The 23,948-nt window shown below is 41.3% G+C and overlaps 1 protein-coding gene and 1 long non-coding RNA gene across 6 annotated transcripts in view; one reads left to right on the top strand and one right to left on the bottom strand.

The window, feature by feature from the left end:
- IRAG1 (inositol 1,4,5-triphosphate receptor associated 1) overlaps positions 1-23,948 on the top strand; it is a 136,424-nt gene that overhangs the window by 13,832 nt on the left and 98,644 nt on the right. Inside the window, exons 2-4 of one of the 5 annotated variants that reach the window (XM_074955051.1) lie at positions 4,886-5,006; positions 9,442-9,592; positions 10,622-10,775. The exons of 2 other annotated variants lie outside the window; for them this stretch is intronic. The gene's annotated coding sequence lies outside the window, so the exon portion shown is untranslated. The remainder of the gene's footprint in view (positions 1-4,885; positions 5,007-9,441; positions 9,593-10,621; positions 10,776-23,948) is intronic. 2 more of the 5 variants (XM_074955050.1, XM_074955052.1) reach the window with 2 other exon arrangements.
- LOC141988923 (uncharacterized) lies at positions 1,613-12,075 on the bottom strand. Its single transcript, XR_012639867.1, has 3 exons — positions 12,025-12,075; positions 3,863-4,011; positions 1,613-1,996 (listed from the first exon to the last, which is right to left on the bottom strand). It is a non-coding gene; the product is annotated as an uncharacterized LOC141988923 (long non-coding RNA).

Genomic DNA, 23,948 nt, shown 5'->3' with positions numbered 1-23,948 from the left:
ATATGGGGTTGGGATGACGAGCAGTGACTGCAGAACGTTCAAATGCAAAAGGCCATGTTCCTGGATCTATGTGCTGAGCTCACCCCCACCCTCCAGCCTCGGGACACCAGAATGAGAGCTGCAGTGACCATGGAGAAGCAAGTGGCAATCACACTGTGTAAACTTGCAGTGCTGGCTTGCTAACAGTCCATGGCTAATCATTTTGGAACTGGAAAATCCACTGTGAGGGCTGTTGTCATGCAAGTGTGCTAGGGTGACCAGATATCCCGATTTTTATAGGGACAGTCCCAATTTTGAGGGCTTTTTCTTATATACGCCCGTATTACCTCCCCACCCCCATCCTGATTTTTTACACTTGCTATCTGATCACCCTACAGTGTGCAGAGCCATTGATAGTCTTCTGCTGTGCAGGATTATGGCTCTTGGCAATGGGCAGGACATAGTGGATGGATTTGCAGCAGTGGGGATCCAGAACTGCAGTGGAGCAATAGATGGCACGCATATCCCTATTTTCGTAGCAGCCCACTGTGCCCCAGAGTACATCAGCAGATAGGGCTACTTTTCTATTGTTGTTATGCAAGCATTTGTAGATCACTGGGGATGGTTCACTAACATCAATCTTGGCTGGTCAGGGAAGGTATATGACGCGTGCATATTTAAGAACACAGGACTGTTCAGAAAGTTACAAGCAGAGACTTTCTTTCCCAACCAGTGGATTACCATTGGCAATGTTGAAATGCCAGTGGTGATCCTGGGGGATCCAAGCCTACCTCTTGCTCCCCTGGCTCATCAAGCTGTAGACCAGCCCCCTTGACAGCACCAAGGAAAGATTCAACTACCAGCATAGCAGGTGGCAGAATGACAGTTCAATGTGTTATTGGTATACTGAAGAGACTATGGTGTTTACTCAGACGATTGGATCTCAGTGTGAAAAATATCCCAATGGTTATAGCTGCCTGCCGTGTCCTGTATAATATTGGTGAGACAACTTGGGAAATGTTACTGCCGGCGTGGAGGGCAGTCATGAAGCAGCTGTCTGCCAAGTTTGAACAACCAGACGTAAGGGCTATTAGAAGAGCTCAGTGTGGAGCTATACAGCTGAGGGATGCCTTGAAAGTCCCTTTAACAGTGAGCCACAGTAGTGCATTGTGCTGGACTGTGCTCTCCCTGGCCATGCACTTTTGAGGTCTGTTAGGAACTGCATGGGGCTTGCTGTACATCTATGAATATAACACTGTCAATGTGCCTATTAATTGTGTGATGCTTGTTGTACATTGATGATGATGATTACACTGTCACTGACCCTTTTGAATTCTGTCACACTGTACAATAACAAGTGGGTGCTTTCAGTACCTCTAGGCATTCTGCAGTGTATGCTGGGAACTAATAAAGATGAATAGAATTTTGAATAACAAGACCAGTCCAAAATATCTGTGTAATTTAAAAGCAAATACATAAAAAAACCTCTAATAAATTAATGGAACAGAACTTAACATGTCCACTTTGGCTACACACACAGTAACTGTGGCTTCCTCAGGTCACTGTATCTGAAGCTGTGATTGTCCTTAATGTCTCCTGCTGTGAAGTGGCAGGAGTAGTGCAGCGGTCCCTGGTGCCATGTGGAATATTGAGGCGGGGTGTGGGGAGGTGCTATACTGGAGTTCTCCATGATTGCAAAGGAAGGCTAGGAATTGTTGAACCTGTAGGTCCCCAAGAATCTACAGGATCTGTGTTTGTTGCTGGAGAAGCCCCATTTTGTCCTGGGGCATCTCCCTCTCCTTTTCCTGCTGGGACTCCTGAGGCTTTTTCCTGTCAGCTCTTTCCCTCTCCAAACAGTTGGAAATATTCACCCTCCAGGCCCTCTGCTTGCAGTCTGATGCAGCATTGGTTTGCAGGATCTCATGGAACATGTCATCCCGAGTCCTCTTCTTTTTTTCTCCTTATCTGACTTCCACATGTTTGGAGGGGGAACCCCTCAAAGCTGCAACAGCAGTAGCTACAGATAGAATACACAGAGGTACCATTGTCAGTATAGTCATAACAGAAAGCAAACATTAAGGTTCAGGTTTCAGAGTAGCAGCCGTGTTAGTCTGTATTCGCAAAAGAAAAGGAGTACTTGTGGCACCTTAGAGACTAACCAATTTATTTGAGCATAAGCTTTCGTGAGCTACAGCTCACTTTATCAGATGCATCTGATGAAGTGAGCTGTAGCTCACGAAAGCTTATGCTCAAAAAATTGGTTAGTCTCTAAGGTGCAACAAGCACTCCTTTTTCTTTTTAAGGTTCAGAACTCCCTTTTCTTGCCCCCCTGAAGTTTTAAACAAGACATGACTACTGACACCTGCTTCAGAGTGCTAGTGCACGGCACCACTCTCAGCACCAGCCACAGTGAATACAACCCACCAGAAATGAGGAAAATGAGGAGGGAATCGCTCAGTTGCGTAAAACTGTGAATATAGGGCCATGGCACTGAAGATCGGCACCATTTTCCATGAGCATTGGTGATTTTAGCTGATATCTCGCTCCTGATGGTAACACAGACACAGCGCACAGCTGCTGCTGGTGTTCCAAAGCCACCTGGTCCATATGCCACCACTCTGTTTACTGCACTGGTGCCTGCTGAAATCATCACGGGCTGCCATGGGAAAGTGTCCTACCACGTAGGAAGAAATAAGGCTGCCATCAATAGAAACCTTCAGGAAAGGATTGCAGAGTACCTCAAAGGGATGTCCCTTTGTACATAAACAATCTGTTCCGCGTCCCCTGCCTAATGCAACAGGGGAGTGAAAAGCAGTGTACCCGGGGTATGTGGGGTGGGGGTGGTGTCTCTGCAAAGTAGGGCATGCTGCTCTTTTTGTAAAAGCGGCAAGTCTGTGGCTTGGCACCACATCGACTGTTGACTTCTGTGGCCTTCTGGTAGGCCTGCCACAATTCTTTCACTTTCATGTGGCACTGCTGCTGATTCCTGTCATACCTCTTCTCTCGCTTCCTCTGTGCAATCTGCTCATAAATGTCCACGTTTCTGCAGCTGATCTATAGCTGTGCCTGCACAGCCTCTTCTCCCCACATGCCTAGGAGATCTAAGATCTCCTGTCTACTCCACGCCAGAGTGTGTCTGAAGCATGTTGCCAGCAAGATTGGTTGGGCAGTTGCACACAACAGTGGAGAGCTGCTAGGTGTGCTCACCAAGCTGTGCAATCAGGAAAAGATATTTTAAAAATCCATGGGGTTCCAGTCTCCATGACCCTGGGAATTGGAATTCGCAAATGTGACCAGAGCAGTCAGTGTCGGGCATTGTGGGACAGCTGCTGGAGGACTGTTAGGGTTGACATGAGTAATGCAGTCTGTACACTCATATAGTGTTGCCATTCACGGAGTTGATGTTGCTGCCTTGCTGCAACGGGGTGCTTACACCAGTGGGAAACAATTTTAGGTGTAGGCACGTGCACATCTATGTTGATGCAAGGTGGCTTACGTCAACCTAACTTTGTAGTGTAGACCAGGCCTAAGAAGGGTACTTTGTAAATATGACTTAAAAAAAAAATCCTGAAAAACCTCTACACAGTGGTTACGAATATCTAGTTTTGCTTATGTCTTGATCTTATGCTTTCCATAAGAATTAGCCATGCATTTCTTCTTCCCTACACTTATTTTTTCTAATGTAGAAACATTCATTATGTTCGGTTCCCGATTTGCTTTATACATTAGTTTCCAATTTTGTTCTCTTTTGAAAAGCAATGTAAACTCCCTGGAAATGTGTGAGAAATACCTGGGTTATGAAAGTTTCCACTGATAACTTTCTAGTGAGTTCACCCTAGGCAAGTTATAATAATGGTGATAAGAAAGGGGGGGGGTTGGAAACCTTTTGTAGTGATAATCAAGGTGGGCCATTTCCAGCAGTTGACAAGAACTTCTGAGGAACAGTGTCCATTTATCTACCGATGTGATATATGCCATCATGTGCCAGCAATGCCCCTCTGCCATGTACATTGGTCAAACTGGACAGTTTCTCTGTAAAAAAATAAATGGACACAAATCAGACGTCAAGAATTATAACATTCAAAAACCAGTCGGAGAACACTTCAATCTCTTTGGTCACTCGATTACAGACCTAAAAGTTGCAATTCTTCAACAAAAAAACTTCAAAAACAGACTCCAACGAGAGACTGCTGAATTGGAATTAATTTGCAAACTGGATACAATTAACTTAGGCTTGAAAAAAGACTGGGAGTGGATGGGTCATTACATAAAGTAAAACTATTTCCCCATGTTTATTTCCCGCCCCCCCACCCCCCGCACTGTTCCTCAGACATTCTTGTCAACCGCTGGAAATGGCCCACCTTGATTATCACTACAAAAGGTTCCCCCCCTTCCCCGCACCCCCTCCCCATCCCCGCTCTCCTGCTGGTAATAGCTCACCTTAAGTGATCACTCTCGTTACAGTGTGTATGGTTTCATGTTCTCTATGTATATAAATCTCCCCACTGTATTTTCCACTGAATGCATCCGATGAAGTGAGCTGTAGCTCACGAAAGCTTATGCTCAAATAAATTTGTTAGTCTCTAAGGTGCCACAAGTCCTCCTTTTCTTTTTGAGCTCTGGGTGGCTCAAAAGCTTCTCTCTCTCTCACCAACAGAAGTTGGTCCAATAAAAGATATTACCTCACCCGCCTTGCCTTTCTAATATTCTGGGGCTGCCATGGCTACAACCACACTGCATAGAGCATGATCTTTTTCAGTATGTTTTTAAATACGTACAATACATATTATTATCTTACTTTTGGAGAGAGTGATGGATGTTGCTTGATCATTTTGAGAGCCTCCAAATCCTACTTTTTGAAAAACCTTCAGGTTTACTATTAAGATTTTTTTTTCTCTTATAACAGGAGGGTCCTGCTGACTGTGTTCAGTCCAAAAGCCCATTGTCATTTCATTATCCCTTCTTCACCTACAATACTGGGCATTATCCTGATCATGACAGTTCCAGACTTCAGACTCCACTGTTAGGTAATGGAAGTATCAGTTTATTTTATATTTTTATTGCTTTTCAACCTTACTTTTGCTCATTTCTTGGGCTGGGCTATGGCAATGTTTCATTTGGGGTCTGATCCTAAAATTATTGTACAAACAACACCCAGTGGCGTCAGCTGGAGTTTTAACATCTTCTTTTTGTTTTCTTAAGCATATAGGCTATTTGTTAGCAGTTATAAAGTAGCTTCTCTCTTATAAAAAGGTAGAGGAGCTGTTGTTTTTTTTACTTACTGTAAGTAAATTAATTATAGGATGGACAAATCTGTTGCTAAGACGACAACTGTGATAGATTATTATGGAGCACTAGTAAAACAAAATTATTTGAAGACAGTTGCAGCTTTCAGATGCACTCACATGAATGGCTTCTGTTGCAGCCAGTGGGACTGGCTTATATTCATTAAAGGACAGAATTTGGCCCTTGAAGTCTGAGCTAGATGTGGTAAGGAACTAGTTAATTTAATTGGGCCGGGTGAGGAAGACTTTGACTCAAGTAACTAGTGGTCCAGAGCCAAATTCTGCCATTAGTTGTCCAAGTACAGCTCCTATTAATTTGTCCCGTAATATTAATTAATTCTGCACTTCTTCTGCATTGAAAATGTCTGCTGATTTGCAGTCAAATACCTACTGAGACTGAGGTACGTGAGGAATGCAGGATTGTGTTGAGAATTTGCCAGGAAGCAGCCAGATGCCATTTTTCTAGTGCAACTGAACAAAATCATTGTATGATTACCAATCTGTCCTGTCTCATTAAATAAATAGCTGCTAAATGTTCTGCCTGAAAGAGTGAGTGAGTATGATAAATTTAACCCTAAGTGCTTGCAAGGACCATTTCTACTTGAAACAAGTATCCTATCAAGAGTCTTAAATCCGTGGTAGCAAAAGGTTTTTTGTTTTTTTTTAAATAGTTTAAATTATATGTTGTAACTAATATTTTTCCATATTCTGAAATTCTTTAATGGGTCAGCTATTTCAAACCCTCCCAGAATAGTTGTAGATTGAGCACAGTGGAGAAAACAGCCAAACTCTGAACATATTAGCACTGAACTGTTCTCCCCAGGCCCTACAACACACAATTCTAGTGTTTCCTGTGGCATTTGTGCTCTGAAATATTTATGATAATGGCTGAATTTTAAAAGCATTGCACAGACATTTATAAAGACAATTCAACAATTTGTGACAACACCTTTGCATAACACCTTCACTACCACTTTGAAAATACAAACCTTCCATTCGCTACCTAAGAAATATTAAAACCTTATGAACCAAATTCTGCCCTCAGTTACATCCATGTAGCCTCACTGAAGTAACGGAGACAAAGTTGCTGCTGGTGTGAGTGTACACAACTGTATTGACTACAAATAGTTTTGCAACAGCTGATGCCTTTGGTGAATTTGGTTTGGTGAGGCTGTGTGAGTATAAATGAGGGATGACTTTGGCCCTCTAAAGCAGGGGTCGGCAAACTTGCGGGAGGCGGATCAGGACAGAGGCAGGGGCACGGGTGGGGGGGGTATGAGGGTTCTGGCTGGGGGTGCAGGCTCTGGGGTGGGGCTGGGGATGAGGGTTTGGGGTTCAGGAGGGAGCTCCAGGTTGGGATCAAGGGGTTCAGAGGGCGGGAGGGGAATCAGGGCTGGGGCAGGGGGTTGGGCACAAGAGGGGGTCAGGGGTGCAGGCTCCAGGTGGTGCTTACCTGAAGCAGCTCCAGGAAGCAGCGGCATGTTCCCGCTCTGGCTCCTACATTTAGAGGCAGGCAGGGGGCTCTACACATTGCCCAGTTCCCAGGCGCCGCCCCTGCAGCTCCCATTGGCTGGGAGACCCCAGATTCCGCTCCCCAGTGGGAGCTTGAGGGCTGGGTTAAATCGGCTGGCAGGTTGGATGTGGCCCACGGGCCTTAATTTGCCCACCCTTGCTCTAAAGTCATCCCAGTGAGATTGTTTAGGATTCTTTCACTCAAATTCTTGATGCCTCCCTGTTGCAAAAATGAAGGCGAAAATGTAATCCTTAATACTTAAACCAGTTACGTTATGCAAAGGTGTGTATTGTCTTTGAATATTCATGAGACCGTACAGCACACTTTTCCATTAAAGTTGTCAGTTGTAATTTAAAATGAGCTTCTTAATTGCTACTTCTTTTTTGGCTCATCTCAACACAAAAGTGTTGCCATGCACACCTAGAATACAAAGTACTCTTGTTCTCAGTGCTGGCAATGGAAGAATGCAGTGCTACTCAGATTTAGCAAATGCAAAACTGACTTGATATGGTAAGAATTTTAGTGTCCCAGTCTTTTGTTTATTAACCCAATATGTCTCTGGCTTCTCTAATCGAGGTTTGAAGTAATTTTTCTTTGAATTAATTGACTACAAAGAATTTGGAGGAAACTTTATAGTCAGAGCTAGCTTTTAAATTAAAATATTTCCTGCAATAAAAAAACATAGTATATTCAGTAAGTTACTTTATCCTTTTTATATTATAAAGTAAGCTTTTCTGTTCAAGAGAAAAACAGAAAACACACTAGAGCCAAAAACTCTTTAAAATGAATTTGCATGTTGCCATTAAATGCCATGGCAACTAAAACAAACATTGTTCTATTTAGGAAACCTTTTTTAAAAAAAATTGTGTTGAATGTGTTTGAGATTTTTTCCCCAACACAATTAATAAATGTCTTTCGTGCATGGAGATCTAGCTACTCTGTCATGTGTGGCAATTATAATCAGATGGGATAAAAAGAGGTGTTTTTATATATTATGGGTAGGGTTGGTAGGACCACCTATTAAGGTTGCCCTACACTTCCCTTTATAAGACCTAATTTTTGGTTGCTTATAACTTTATTAGACTGTAATTGTTCGGCTGAAATTCCAATTCATTCCAGTTGATCCTTTGGGGAAAAAAGTCAAAAAGAAAAGAGAAGATTGGGAGGAAGGTTGTCTAATGGGTGGAGCAAAGGGATGAGAAAAATGGGATCTGGTTTTTATCTTCCCCTCAGCACTAATTAACAGTGACCTAACGCAAGTCAATTTATGCCTGTTTTTTTCCTGACGTTTCTACTGATTTGGGGTAACTTAGTTTTTGGTTGCTCAACTTAATTCACTAGGACATGACTTTCAAAAGTTCTAAGTGAGCATTCGCAGTTCCCAGTGACTGGAGTTTTTTTCTGGAGTTGTAGTTGCTCCCTATCTCTCAAAATCAGTTGCTAGGTGTTTGACATTTCCAAAATCAGAGACCACTTTTGAAAATGTAGGCCTTTATTTCTTTGTGCCTCAATTTGCCATCTGAAAAACAGCGATAATATGTAATATGGGTGGTTTCAATGTTTAACATTTGCAAAGTGCTTTGAGATCTTTGAAAGAAAGGAACAATAAACTAAAACTGGTGTTGGGAGATGTCCCAACTCAGTTTGTTCAATCAAACTCTCACGTAGTGAAAGTTTTCACTCAGTAAGGTTTTCAGGATTTTACCAACTGTTATTTACTTAATAGCTGATAGGTATATAGTTTATGATGATAGCTTACAGTAAACACCTTTTTTTTTTTTTAAAGATGACTTACAACAAGAAAAAAGAGGGCTTTTTTTCTGCTTCTCCTTTCCCTTGGAAATATTGGGAATGTAAATTGTGGTGCTCCCTGGTTTTCCTAGCAACATTAGTGAGAAGTCTCAGATGAGTATTAGGAGCTTTATCCATCCATAAATGAATGGGTTAAGGAGGGCAGAACATTTTAACAAAGACAGCTTTTCTGCCAATTGTTTAATCTGATGTTTTGAGATAAATAGGTGGTAAAACCAAACAAAACCCAAATGTTTTAAGGAGTTCTAAATCAAAATAATTTCCCTTCTCAGTTTATCAGGTTTCACTGGCATGGTGGTATCTCTAGTGTCATCATAATACTATTTCTTATGTTGACCATAATGGGGCTTGCACCAATTTAACTAAATTGGTAGAGAAAATAATTTAAATTGGTGCAATCCCCCATGGCATTGAAGCAGTTATACCAATACAAAGGAATGGTATGGTAAATTTAGAGTTTTCCAGGGGTGGGGAAAGGGATTGACAAGAACTGAATTTCTGAAATTAAAGACAACAAAAATAATAAATACCTTAATATTTTTCAAGTCCTCTTCTGCCTTTTTTATACATCATAAAGAAGCAAAATAAAATAAAAATAAATAAAAAAATAAACAAGGGCACAAACACATTGTTGTTCCTTTTCTTTATCACCTTGAAAGAGTCACTGTTCTTCACTTCAGGAACTTCAAGTTATGGACTCAAATTGAATTTTGTTTCTACTTTAGTAAATGGTAGTGGATATATTTTTCATTATGGTTTTAATCTTGATTTTAAAAAAGCATTTACAAAATGACATGAAATAATCTTAATTCCAAAGCTTTTTATGATCAAATATTGTGTTTTGAATCACAGAAGCTTAGAATTTAGAATGTATTTGGACTCAAGAAAGATGCCAGCAAACATTTTGTAACACACTCTTCCATCAAAGACAAGGATCAGAAGAAAATCTTTTAAATAAGAAAAGGCATGCCTATAAAACAGAACATGGGAATAATCGTAAAAGGTAGAGTGAACCTATTTTAGTTGTCATTTATGATGAACCTGTAAATACAATTATGATTTGTAAAGTCAAAAGTTGAAACTATTTCCCAGCAAAATTTTTATTAGACAGGACTATTCCTAAAACTGTTTAACAGTAAAGCCAAAAAAGGAAAAAGCTTTCATGAGAGCATTGTTCAATGTAACCAATAATTCTGATTAAACCAGTTACTAACATAGGGCCAAATTCTGCCTTCAGATATTCACTCACAACTCCTATTTGGGAGCCTCTCAAAGGAATGTATATACAAATTAAGTTCTTGGGGCAAATACTTGTTTGTTCACCCACCTAACATCACATCAGAAATGCTACGTTTATATCTGCTTATGCTAGTGGGCCAGACAGTAGACATCCTATGCCTGGGGCTCTGTGCACCCTGCATGCCATGGAGTGTCTGTCTGCACCACAACAGCAGGGGCAGACGTGGGTATGAACAGTAAATTTTCCTACCAAACTAACTCCTCATTGTGTGTCCATTACTCCACTTTCCACATGGTAAAGGTCCTGAACCACACGTTGGAACTGAGGATTCTTTCCCTCAGCCTTTCTGTGCTTCAGTGCCTCGTTACAGATATTGGGCTGTACCCTGAAAAAATAGCTTGAGATCCTTGGGGGGGGACAGACTCTCTAGAAGTGCAAAGTATTTATTTTAATATGGAAACAAGAGTACTTGGAAAAAGTGTGGAAAATAATTTGCATCTTCAGAAAATCTGACAATTTTTCATTAAAATTGTTTTGCAGAAAAGGAGAATAAATTCCAGATGTTTGCCAATGTAGTATCACAACTGGCATCATAAAATCACTGCTGCCTAATAGCCTAGGCTTGTTTCAGTTTTAAAACCAATGGGCCAAAGCTCTTACTCAAGCAAAGCTCCCATTGACGTCAATGAGTGAGAACTTTGGCCTAAATTTTCAAAAGTAACTAGTTACAGTATCTCAGTTTTTGGTTGCCCCACTTGTGACACCTTAAAAGAGTATGATTTTTTTTTCCAGATATTGAACGCACAGCACTTTCTGAGCAGCTGGACAATGGCAGCACAGGTCCAGGCTGTCTTTGTTGAAGAGAGATTCATGAAGGAGGTGCTCTGATTCCAAAGTAACAGGGCCCATATAAATACCTGAATAGTAGAGGAAGACCCTCCATAAGGTCAGAACTTCCTTTCTCAATAGATCCCGAGTATTCACAGGATTTGATGGCCGTGGACTTTATTTCCTCTGTCCTGTCCAACAGTCTTTGCAGTGGCAACATAGAATATGACCATGAGATTACTATGGCCCTTTGTCCGCTCAGCTGATTAGGAAATTACTATGGCACAGAGAGCTATAGAATGTTCAGTACATCTGTGCAAAACTTTTCTACAACAGATTATAATCCTCTAATGGTTTGTTCAGGGGAAAAGGAATTCCGGGGACCCCAGAGGTTCAAAAGCTCAAATTGTCATTTAGCATGGATAGTATGATTTTCTGCAGGAAATGTGTTTTGTTGTTGTGTGTTGTTTACTTGTTTCCCTTGCCCAGCTACCCTGTGATACTGGATCTAGCAATTGCAGCAGAATTACTGTGGTGACACATTGGTTTATCTCATGAGAATGGAGATTATAATCTCATTGTTACAGCCTGGTGTAACTTCTCTTCCAAATTTTGCTCAGTAGATACATTGGGCAAAATTTGCTTACAGTATTATATTGTTTGGGCAGATAGAATGTAATCACTCAGCCACGTGAATTTCTAAATTATCTTTGTTTTCAGAACTTGATTAGCCTCAGGAAGCAAGATTATTTATCATGTCTGAGAACAATAGCTTTGCTTGGTTTGAGCTTCTACCGTTGTGATTGAAGATCTGTGCCTGATGGACTAATAAGTGGTACATGTCAGTGAATTGAGGAAATGAAACTTAAAGAGATATAGAATAAACTCTTTTACCACCTAAATTAGGGACGGTGATCTCTTTCACAGGCACACTGACATGATGGATCCTGGGGAAACAAAGCCCGTGGGAAATAGCATGGTGTTTGAGACACTCTAATTGACTGACATCTGTTTATACTGTTAATTTTAGGAAGTGGGGCCAGTATTGTGAATGACTTAAGTGACTCATCCCCAAGTGAGATGGGGAGTGTGTGTGTGTGTGCGTGCGCGCGCGCGCACGCAAGATGGGATGGAAGGAAGATTGTGCAATTGAGTGTGTGTGATGAAGTGAGGGAGCAGAGATTTGAGAGATGGGTAGACAGAATAAGTAAAGAAAGGAAAGGAAAAAGAAACCCAGGGGATTAGAGTGAGGTAGATAGTAATTAAGTCTGGTAACTGAAGGGGCAAGAATATAATTTGATTCCCATGCTCAGTCACTGCTCTCCAAGCAAGTATAGAGCACATCATGTTGCTTTGCAGTGACCCACCTGGCTGAGATGGGAGAAAGTATGCTGGAGCTCAAAAAGAGACTCCATTCAGCCATTCTTTGCAGAGTAAAATCATCACATGGAACTTTCACTATGGAGGCTGTAAACTTGGGGAGAGAAGTCTTTTCCCTGGAATGAAAAATAAAAGAAACCTGGAACTCAAGTCCTTGACAAATGAGATTTTTTTTTTCTTAATTTGGTCAAAAAAGTTTTGGTTCAGTATCACTTACCTAGCATGTCCAGTACCTCTGCACTGATGAACACCCTTTTGCAGTACCAGAAATATGTCTGGTAACCTGGCATCTATGTGCTTTCTAAAAATATTTAATGCTGACCACATTCAGAAATCCGAACTGACAGAGCAGGGAGATTCCAGACATTCTCCAGCCTGGGATGTTTTTTACTGTCTCGAATAGTAGAGTGGCCACACTAGGTCAGATCAATGGTCCATCTAGCCCAGTATCCTGTCTTCCAACAGAGGTCAGAACAGGGCAGTTTCAAATCCCTTGTCATCCAGTCCCAGCTATTGGCAGTCAGAGGTTTATGGACACCTCGAGTATTGGATTGCGTCCCTGACCATCTTGGCTTATAGCATTGATGGACCTATCCTCCAGGAACTTATCTAATTCTTTGTTGAGTGCTTTTATAGTTTTGGCCTTCACAGCATCCTCTGGAAACAAGTTCCAAAGGTTAACTGTGCATTATGTGAAAAAGTACTTCCTTTTGTTTGTTTTAAACCTGCTGTCTTTTAATTTAATTGAGTGACCCCTAGTTCGTGTGTTATTGAAGGGGTAAATAACACTTCCCCATTTACTTTCTCCATTCATGATTTTATAGACCTCTATCATATTCTCACTGAGTCACCTCTTTTGTAAGAGTCTTTTTTAATCTCTTCTCATATGGAAGCTGTGCCATACCTCTTATCATTTTGTTGCCCTTCTTTGTACCTTTTCCAATTCTAATATTTTTTTAAGATGGGGCAACTGGAGCCTCATGCACTATTCAAGGGGTGGGTATAACATGGATTTATATAATGGCATTATTATATTTTCTGTCTTATTATCTATCCCTTTCCTAATGGTTGCTTATACTCTATTAGCTTTTTTGACTGCTGCTGCACATTAAACAGTGTTTTCAGAGAACTATCCACGATGACTCCAAGATCTCTTTCTTGAATGGTAACAGCTAATTTAGACCTCATCATTGTGTATGTATAGTTAGGATTATTTTTTCAAATGCACATTACTTTGCATTTATCAACATTGAATTTAATATGCCATTTTGTTGCCCAGTCACCCCGTTTAGTGAAATCCCTTTGTAACTCTTCACAGTCAGCTTTGGACTTAATTAATTTGAGTAATTTAATATCGTCTGCAAATTTTGCCATCTCACCGTTCACCCCTTTTCCAGATTATTTATGAATATATTGAATAACTCAGGTTCCAGTACTGATCTGTGGGGGACCCTGCTATTTACCTCTTTTCATTGTGAAAACTGACGATTTATTCTTACCCTTTGTTTCCTATCTTTTAAAATAGTTACTCATCCATGAGGGGACCTTCCCTCTTATCCCAGGACTGCTTACTTGGTTTAAGAGCCTTTGGTGAGGGACCTTGTTAAAGGCTTTCTGAAAGTCCAAGAACACCATATCCATTGGATCACCCTTGTCCACATATTTGTTGAAACCCTCAAAGCATTCTAATAGATTGGTGAGGCATGATTTCTCATTATAAAAGCCACATTGACTCTTCCCCAACATATCGTGTTTTTCTGTGTGTCTGATAATTTTGTTCTTAGCTATAGTTTCTGCCAATTTGCTTGATACTGAAGTTAGGCTTACTAGCCTGTAATTGCCAGGAGTGTTTTTAAAAATATCGACGTTACATTATCTACTTCCAGACATCTGGTATAGAGGTTGTTTTAAGCAATAGGTCACATACCACAGTTAGTTGTTCTGCAGCTTCATATTTGAGTTCTTGCAGAACACTATCTGGTCCTGGTGACTTATTACTGTTAAATTAAACAATTTGTTCCCACCTCCTCTGTTGACACCTCACTCTGGGATAGTTCCTTAGATTCGTCACTTAAAGAATGGCTTGGGTGCAGGGATTTCCCACATGTCCTTTACAACGAAGACCAATGCAAAGAATTCACGTAGCTTCTCTGCAATGGCCCTTTTCCCCCTTGAGTGTTCTTTTAATACCTCCATTGTCCAGTGACTCCACTGATTGTTTGGCAGGCTTCCTGCTTCTGGTGTATTTAAGAAAACGTGTGGTTAGTTTTTCTGTCTTTTGTTAGTTGCTCTTCAAATTCTTTCTTGCCCTGCCTTATTATACTTGAATTGCCAGGGTTTATGCGCCTTTCTATTTTCCCTACTAGGATCTGACTTCCAATTTTTAAAGGATGCCTTTTGCCTCTTTTACTCTGTTTAGCAATGGTTGCATTTTTTATACTTTTTATTGTTTTCTTTTTTAATTTGGGGTATATATTTAGTTGGAGGCTCTATTATGGAGTTTTTAAACTGTCTCTGTGCTGTTTGCAAGCATTTCACCCATGTGACTGTTCCTTTTAATTTGTTTAACTAGCTTCCTCATTTTTGTGTAGTTCCCCTTTTTGAAGTTAAATGCTACTCTGGTGGGTTTCTTTGGCATTTTCCCCCCACAAGGTTGTTAAATTTAATTATGTTATGGTTGCAATTTCAGAGTGTTCACCTCTTGGACCAGATCCTGTGCTCTGCTTAGGACAAAATCAAAAAATTGGCTCTCCCCTTGTGGGGTCCAGGAAAAGCTGTTCTAAAAAGCAGTCATTTATGGTGTCTAGAAATTTTCTATCTGCATCCCTTCCTGAGGGACATATACCCACTCAGTATGAGGATAATTGAAATCCCCCATTATTACTGAGTGTTCTACCTTTGTAGCCTCTCAAATTTCCCCAAGCATTGTCGCCAGGGTCAGGTGGTTGATAGTGTATTCCTATTGCTATTGTTCAAGCATGGAATTTCTATCGTGATTCTGTAGTGATTGGTACAGCTTGATTCATTTCAGATTTTTACTTCATTTAACTCTGTGCTTTCTTTCTTTCTATATAGAGTCATTCCTCAACCAACACAACCTACTCTGTCATTCCTATATACTTTGTACTTTGATATTACTGGTCTCAGAATAGCAGCCATGTTAGTCTGTATCCGCAAAAAGAAAAGGAGTACTTGTGGCACCTTAGAGACTAACAAATTTATTTGAGCATAAGCTTTCGTGAGCTACAGCTCACTTCATGTAGCTCACAAAAGCTTATGCTCAGATAAATTTGTTAGTCTCTAAGGTGCCACAAGTACTCCTTTTCTTTTTTTGGTATTACTGTGTCCCATTGACTATCCTTATTCCACCAAGTTTCCATGATGCCTATTATATCAAAACCTCATTTAATGCTAGGCACTCTAGTTAGCCCATCTTAGTATTTAGACTTCCAACACATGTATGTACACAATTACATATTTTGACAATATTCAGTTTATCAATATTCAGACTAGAAATAAGGCGTAAAATGTTAATAGTGAGAGTAATTAACCATTTGGAACCATTTACCAAGGGGCATGGTAGATTCTCCATCAATGAGAATTTTTAAGTCAAAATTGGATGTCTTTCTAAAAGATGTACTCTAGGAATTATTTTGAGGAAGTTGTGTGACATGTGCCATTACCAGAGGTCAAACTAAATGATCATACCTGTCCCTTCTGGCCTTAGAAACTATGAATCTGAGTTGTTTGCCTTTGTGTGTTATGTTTAAATGGGAATCTCTTAATTTCACTAGCTCCTATCTGTATTTTACCAGCTTCTTTCCTGTCTTCTTTATTAGGATAGAGTGTTCTTCCTTTAATAAATTCATCTCTGTGGGATGTCTGTGTCTGAACCATGTGCTGCTTTCCACCCTCTAGGAGGTCTGCATGTTAGCTCTCTAATGCAATGCCATCCTAAGGCAGCAAATAGTGAGCGTTAAGGTCCGTGTGCTATTCACTCTTGTCTGGGATAGAGGGGAGCTCATGAAATCAGATATGGAACAGAGGGCTATGATGGAGAGAGAATTAGCTAGGGTCCCTCTGACCATGGTGCCTGAAGGGGCCACACTGAGAATGCCGCACTCATGGCAGACTGCAAGAAATAGGGCCGACAATCCCCCAGACTGGTGGTTTATTCTATAATTAGATTCACTGAGCCAGTAATAAAAGAGCTTCTGCAGTACAACACTGGTTTAACAAGAAGCCAGACACAGTCCCCCGTAAGCAATCCAGCCTTTGGCTCCCATCCAGACAGCCACATCTAATATAGTGAGGGATTATTGAAAACCTTATTCACTATACTTAAAGTTCTACCAATCCCAAAAGATCGGACATGCTGCCCACCAAGTCAATTAATATTTCAGCTCTCACCCCAAGTACACGCTTACAGCCAATCCTTAAATCTAAGATTTATTAATAAAAGAAAAGAGTTATATATGATAAGAGATGAATATATATACAAATGTGTGTAAAGCCCTTAGGTCAGTTTCATAGCAGAGATGGTGAGGCTGCTGAATCAATTTTGAAGGTTATAGTCCAATAGGCTGTTCAGATGTAGAGTTTGTTCAAATTCTTCCATGAGAATTCCAGGGTAAATCCAGAGTAAACCTGGAGACCTCAGTCTTGTGGCTTAGACCTTCCCTTCAAAGTTGAAGCAGGCTTGAGATAAAAAGGGTCAGGCCTAAAGCTTCCTTTATAGTTGAAGCAAGTGGGGTACTGACAGGTAATCCCACCGTGAAGCTTTGATGAAAGCGAGCCAACTGTTTGATCTTTATTCAGTGAGTCCTTTCTTAGACAATACTTTAAGCAATAGCCATTCAAATTACTAAGACAATTCATTATATCAGATAATTAAGCTGAAGTCAATGTAAATAATAATATTAGTTCCTACAGTATCTTACATCTTTTGAATCAGTAGAGTACAGTAATGAATCATCAAAAAACAGGAACTGGATTTTTTTCATCCATGAACTAATTAGATCACATTGTTAAATTTCTAACAAGATATAGGTAAACACAGACAAGTACACCTAGCATCTACTCATGATTCTCTAACCATACAGGCAAACATGTTAAAGATTTGAGTCTACTTAACATGGCGTTGATGACTAGCTATGACAAATGGCCCTGTTTACCATTTCAGTGCCTCCTGTTGTTATGGGTCATACACAAGTTGACCAGTCTGTCAGTTTCACAGTCCCCTTTGCCCCGGCAGATGAACACACATTTTAGGGCTCTACTGGAAATCTGAGGTAGGGGGGAACAGCCAAAGGGTGAGGGGTCTGAGAAAATTCCATTCTATGTGGCATAGAATCAGAGGTGTAGGGCTAGAAGGGATCTTGAGAGGTCATCTAGTCCAGCTCCCTGTACTGAGGCAAGACCAAGTAAACTTTGACCATCCCTGACAGGTGTTTGTCTCACCACTTCTTAAAAACCTTCAGCGACAGGGATTCCACAATCTCCTTTGGAAGTCTATTCCAGTGCTTAACTATCTTAATGGTTAGAAAGATTTTCCTAATATCTAAGATAAACCTCCCATGCTGCAGATTAAGCTGATTACTTCTTGTCTGACCTTCAATGGATGTGGAGAACAATTGATCACTGTTCTCTTTATAACAGCCCTTAACATATTTGAAGACTGTTTTCAAGTCCCCCCTCAGTTGTCTTTTCTCAAGACTAAACATGCCCTTTTTAAAACCTTTCCTGGTAGGTCAGGTTTTCTAAACCCTTTATCATTTTGATTGCTCTCTGCTGGACTCTCTCCAATTTGTCCACATCTTTCCCAAAACGTGGCACCCAGAACTGGACATAATACTCCTAACTAGGGCCTCACAAATGCTGACTAGAGTGGGACAATTACCTCCCGTGTCTTAAATATGAGAGGCCTGTTAATACCTCCCAGAACATTAGCTGTTTTTGCAGCTGCATTACATTGACTCATTCAATCTGTGATCTGCTATAACCCTCAGATCCTTTTTTCAGCGGTACTACCACCTAGCCAGCTGTTCCCCATTTGGTAGTAGTGCATTTGATTTTTTCCGTCCTAAATATAATCCTTTGCTCAGTAATGCTCACTTCACCCTAAGTAGAGGAGGACCTACACTTTCCTTCATCTTTCTCTTGCTCCTAAATTATTTAAAGAACCTCTGATTGCCTTTTATGTACCTTGCTAGGTGTAACTCATTTTGTGCCTTAGCTGTTCTGATTTTATTCCTATATTCTCGTGTTATTCTTTTATACTCCTCCTTAGCAATGCATCCATGCTTCCACTTTTTGTAGAACTTCTTTTTGATTTTTTGGGACAATGAAGAGCTGCAGGATGGATAGGCCAAAATTTATGGAAACTGGCCTTGCTGTTCTCACAAAAAAACTGCATTAAAAAATAAAACAATGTAAAACTTGAGAGCTTACAGGTCCGCTCAGTCCTACTTCTTGTTCAGCCAATCACTAAGACAAACAAGTTTGTTCATATTTACAGGAGATAATGCTGCCCTCTTATTTACAATGTCACCAGAAAGTGAGAACAGGCATTTGCATGGCTCTTTTGTAGCCGTCAAGGTATTTACGTGCCAGATATGCTAAACATTCATATGCCCCTTCATGCTTCGGTCACCATTCCAGAGGACATGCTTCCATGCTGATGATGCTCGTTAAAAAAAAATAATGCGTTAATTAAATTTGTGACTGAACTCCTAGGGGGAGAACTGTATGTCCCCTGCTCTGTTTTACCCGCATTCTGCCATATATTTCATGTTATAGCAGTCTTGGATGATGACCCAGCATATGTTGTTCATTTTAAGAACACTTTCACTGCAGATTTCACAAAATGCAAAGATGGTACCAATGTGAGATGTCTAAAGATAGCTACAGCACTCGACCCAAGGTTTAAGAATCTGAAGTATCTTCCAAAATCTGAGAGGGACGAGGTGTGGCGCATGCTTTCAGAAGTCTTAAAAGAGCAACATTCCAATATGGAAACCACATAACCCAAACCACCAAAAAAGAAAATCAACCTTGTACTGGTGGCATCTGACTCACATAATGAAAATGAACATGCATTGGTCTGCACTTCTTTGGATTGTTATTGAGCAGAACCCGTCATCAGCATGGACACATGTCCCCTGGAATGGTGGTTGAAGCATGAAGGGACATATGACTCTTTAGTGCATCTGACACCTAAATATCTTGTGACGCCAGCTACAACAGTGGCATGAGAATGCCTATTCTCACTTTCAGGTGACATTGTAAACTAGAAGCGGGCAGCATTATCTCCTGCAAATGTAAACAAACTTGTTTGTCTGAGCAATTGGCTGAACAAGAAGTAGGGCTGAGTGGACTTGCGGACTCTAAAATTTTACACTGTTTTATATTTGAATGCAGTATTTTTGTACATAAAATTCTATATTTGTAAGTTCAACTTTCATGATAAAGAGATTGAACTACAGTACTTGTATTGGGTGAACTGAAAAATACTATTTCTTTTGTTTTTTTAGAGTGCAAATACTTGTAATCAAAAATAAATATAAAGTGAGCACTGTACACTTTGTATTCTGTGTTGTAATTGAAATCAATATATTTGAAAATGTAGAAAACATCCACAATATTTAAATAAATGGTATTCTATTATTGTTTAACAGTGCGATTAATCACGATTAATTTTTTTAATTGCTTGACAGCCCTAATTTTTACAAATCAGACATAGGGAACATTTTGCCTCCTGCACTAGAATTAAACTATTACAGAGAAATAGAGCTATTAATTGTCTTATTGCTCTTCTCCTAAGCTGCTGTTCTTAAATGTCTAGGCCCCATCACATTAAAGAGAAAAATAAAGAAGGTAGATTTTTCACCGTACATAAAGCCATCCAATCTGCAGTTTTGTTTTTCTTACCTTATTCTGATGGGATTAGTATTTTATTGCCATCCTCCTCGGTTCTATTTTTGGAGGACAATCTTTTGGGCAACACAGGGAATATGTTAACAAACCATCTGTTCATAACAACTTGTTCAGCTTTTTTAGTTGTCTGCTTCATAAAGAAGAGCAAGAATCTCCCCACTCATTTCTCCCCCATCCCCATCTACTCAAAATCTCAGCTTTTCAGAACAAAATTTTCAAACTTGGGTGTATAACATATAAGCTCTTAAATCCATATTTAGACACCTAAATAAATGGCTTGATTTTTCAGAAATGCTGAGCAATCTCAAATCCCATTGTTTTTAAAGATCAGGACACATTCATCTAGGCACCTAAAAATAGTTTAGGAGCTAACTTTAAGCACACGATTTAAAAATATTGATCTTTGTGTATATGCTTACCTTAGATCTGTGGTTCTCAGACTGTGGTTCTCAGGACCACTAGCAGTGCATGGAGTTCTTCCTGGAGGGCTCATCTTTACATGTTTTCAGAGCCAAGCAGTAGGAGAATTGGGCTGCTGAATGGGGAGATTGATCCATGAGAAGTTATTAATCTTGCCAAGTAGCCTGCAGAATAAAAACATTGAACCACTCACTGTATTAGATAATTGTCATTGTGAGAGAGTTAGAACACCATCCTGGTCCTGGGATAATATAAGCAGGGAATTAGGAGGCAAGGGTGTGGATTTGCGGGGAGAGGAACTCTGGCGTTTTTATTTTTGGGCTGTAAATCTAGGGGAAGGAGAGACTTTTCTAGTCTTCATTGTTGTAAGAATCCTGGTGGAGCCATAAGAGCAGAGCTCCCGGAAGATGGGGAATTGGGAGGCTTCTTTTCCTTTCCTGGATGTATTTGTTTAATGTAAGATGTTTTTGTAACTACTGAAGAAAAGTGAATTACTAATTGCTCTACCTCATTTTCTATCTGTCCTGACCTTTCTGCTGGCCAGAAAACCAATTCTCTTCCTGTCTTTCTCAATTGACGATGTGCGGATTTTCCCCCTCTCCTACACCTGCCAATCTGCACTTGTATTAAAGACACTTTTGATTTTTTTCCTGAATCTATGTTGCCTGCTTGCCAACCATAGCAGAATGCAAACATGGGAAATTATTTCTCTTGTAAGGTGGTGGCTTGTGGTAGTCTCCCCCGTTTCACCCATCATACTTCTTTCTCTTCCTTCCATCTTTTCAGGGTGGATATGAAAGCTCTCAGACTGAGGACAGTAGGTCAGCACTACATCTTAGGTAAGGCTAGTTGGTTTAGAGCTTTATAGTAGGTGAGTTGTATTATAATAATTAGCCAATCTGTTAGGCATTTTAATTACGGCCAACATCTTTGTGACCTTGTTTTCAGTTAAGGCCTCATGTGCCTTAGAACTGGAATTTTTTCTCATTTCCAGCCACTGATATAGCTGCATTAGTGCACATCTTAAAAGTTAGACAAGAAAGCCACATTCTGCGCTGGTGGAGCTTACTTATCTTTGAATCTGGAATAACCTTCACTGGTGCACATGACTGTCTTAATTGATTACATTTGGGGTTTGCACCAGTGCTGCTGCTGTTTTGCGGAGCCCCCTCTTGAAGTTTGCAAATATGTACTGTGGTACTGCAGCATCTATTGTCAAATGGATCTTTCATGGAAGAGTTATTTTGCTAATATAACAACCAGTGATGAGCTGCCAAAATCTTAACAACGGGTTCCCTCCTCACCCCATGAGGGGGTTGTTGTCCACCCCCCTCCTCCGGGACTCCTGCCCTATCCAACCCCCCGCGTTCCTTGACACCCTCCCCTGTCCCCTGACTGCCCCCAGAACCGGGCAGGAGGGTCTCGTGGGCCACCGTAGTGGGTGCCCACCCCACCCCTAAGAGCCAGAGGCACCTGCCAGGGTGCGAGGTCGGGAGTCCCGGACGTGCTTACCTGGGGCAGCTCCCAGGAAGCGTCCGGCAGGTCCCTCTGGCTCCTAGGGGCAGGGGAGCGTAGCTATGGGGGGGAGCAGGGGGAGCAGCCGCTCCCCCACTGATCACATCAAAATTGGCGCCTTAGGTGCCGACTCCGTGGGTGCTCCGGGGCTGGAGCACCCCAGGGGGAAATTTGGTGGGTGCAGAGCACCCACCGGCAGCTCTTCTCCCCACGTCCAGCCCCAGCTCACCTCCCCTCTGCTCCACCTCCGCCCCTGAACGCACCGCCCCGCTCTGCTTCTCCGCGCCTCCCCAGCTTCCCGCGGATCAGCTGTTTGGCGGGAAGCCTGGGAGGGCTGAGAAGCAGGCGGCGGCTTCCCACTCATGCCGAGGGTGGCAGAGGTGAGCTGGGGCAGGGAGCGGTTCCCCTGCCCCCCACCCCCGGGTTACCTGCTGCGGCACGGGCAGCCCTCCTTGCACCCTCCTGCCCCAGCTCACCTCCGCCTCCCAGGCCTGAGTGGGAAGCCACAGCCTGCTTCTCAGCCTGCCCCAGCTTCCCGCACAAACAGCTGATTTGCGGGAAGCCTGGGGGGGCGGAGAAGCAGAGTGGGGCGGCGTGTTCAGGGGAGGAGGTGGAGTAGAGGAGGCGGAGCGGAGCTGGGGCTGGGGAGCTGCCGGTGGGTGCGCTGCACCCACCAAATTTTTCCCTTGGGTGCTCCAGCCCTGGAGCACCCATGGAGTCGGTGCCTAAGGCGCCACTTTTGGCCAGTTAAATTTAGAAGCCCTTTTAGAACTGGTTGTCCCTCGTGGAACAACCAGTTCTAAAAGGGCTTCTAAATTTAACAACCGGTTCTAGCGAATCGGTGCTAACTGGCTCCAGCTCACCACTGATAACAACTATAGATGATGTATTGAATTGGGATGATTGATTTTATTTATTTTACCCTGGGGGGAGTAGCACAGTTTGGGACCCTGTGTTTTAAATCAAATACCTTTTAGTGGCTTACTTTGGAATTGCATCATTGCCTCAGTTAAGCAAAATCCTTTTAAATATAAATCCAGCTCTGAAGCGTTCATCACAATCTCAGCTAATACATAAGCTCCTTTGAGAGGCAGCCAAATCATTGCTATCTTGACCAGTGAGATTCCTATTGAATTTCTTGGCAAGAGACAGAAGAAATAGGATGGCCTTCCTGCCCATAGATGGCAGAGAGGATCTTTTGTTTTTAAATCCCAGTAAAATAGTTGTCTCCAATTATTTCAAAGGGATAAACTACAAAGAACCGCATGACTTCCTATTATGGCCTCACTCTGTCCTCTTTGACTGAGGCCCCAAGCAGGTTTCTTCAGCACACTTGAAATAGTCTCTCTGAATCAAATGGTTTAAAAAAAAATGTTTCACCCACTGGAAATAATGGTGTAAAGATGTGGGGTGCAGCATAAAAGGGTCCAGTCAGTAAATAGTGGAGGAGCTGCCTACTCACAATAGACCTTTCAGACAAAATTTTTGATTAGGGAAAAAAATAAGGGCAGCATTTTAATATAAGAACCCTTTCTTTCCAATATTAAAATGAAACTAGGTGAGATTGAACCAAAAGATACTTCACAGCATATTATTACTAATGCTTTTGAGAGTCTTGCTGTCAACAGCTAGGATTAATGAATTTCAGGTGAAACAGTTGGGTAGCTGTGCAGTGCAAGCAAAAGACTTACTGGAAAATATGCTTTGCAAAACCTTTTATCTCATTGAAATGAATGGGAGTTCTGTAGTTGACTTTAATGGAAGCAGGAGCAGTGCTTTAGGCATCAATCCTGCCATGGATCAGTGCCTTTGTAAAGACCCTTTTGGAATAACAGTGGGGACAGTGAGAGTCCTTCATCCTGCCATCATAATACAAAAAAAGAGGTGATGACAGGTTGACTGTTTCTAAAGCCAGAAATGTGTATGGCAAAGTAATGTCGATATCTGCTTGCAATGTTTTTGTGCTCTGAGACTCTGAAATATGGCACCATGGGTTTTCATGTTTATTGTTTGTGACTTCTGGATCAGATGGTCACAAATA

This window comes from Natator depressus, chromosome 6, assembly GCF_965152275.1.
Source record: "Natator depressus isolate rNatDep1 chromosome 6, rNatDep2.hap1, whole genome shotgun sequence".
In the NCBI taxonomy this organism is placed as follows: domain Eukaryota; kingdom Metazoa; phylum Chordata; order Testudines; family Cheloniidae; genus Natator; species Natator depressus.
Note: the sequence above shows the minus strand (reverse complement) of the source record. Positions and strands in the feature narration are given on the sequence as shown.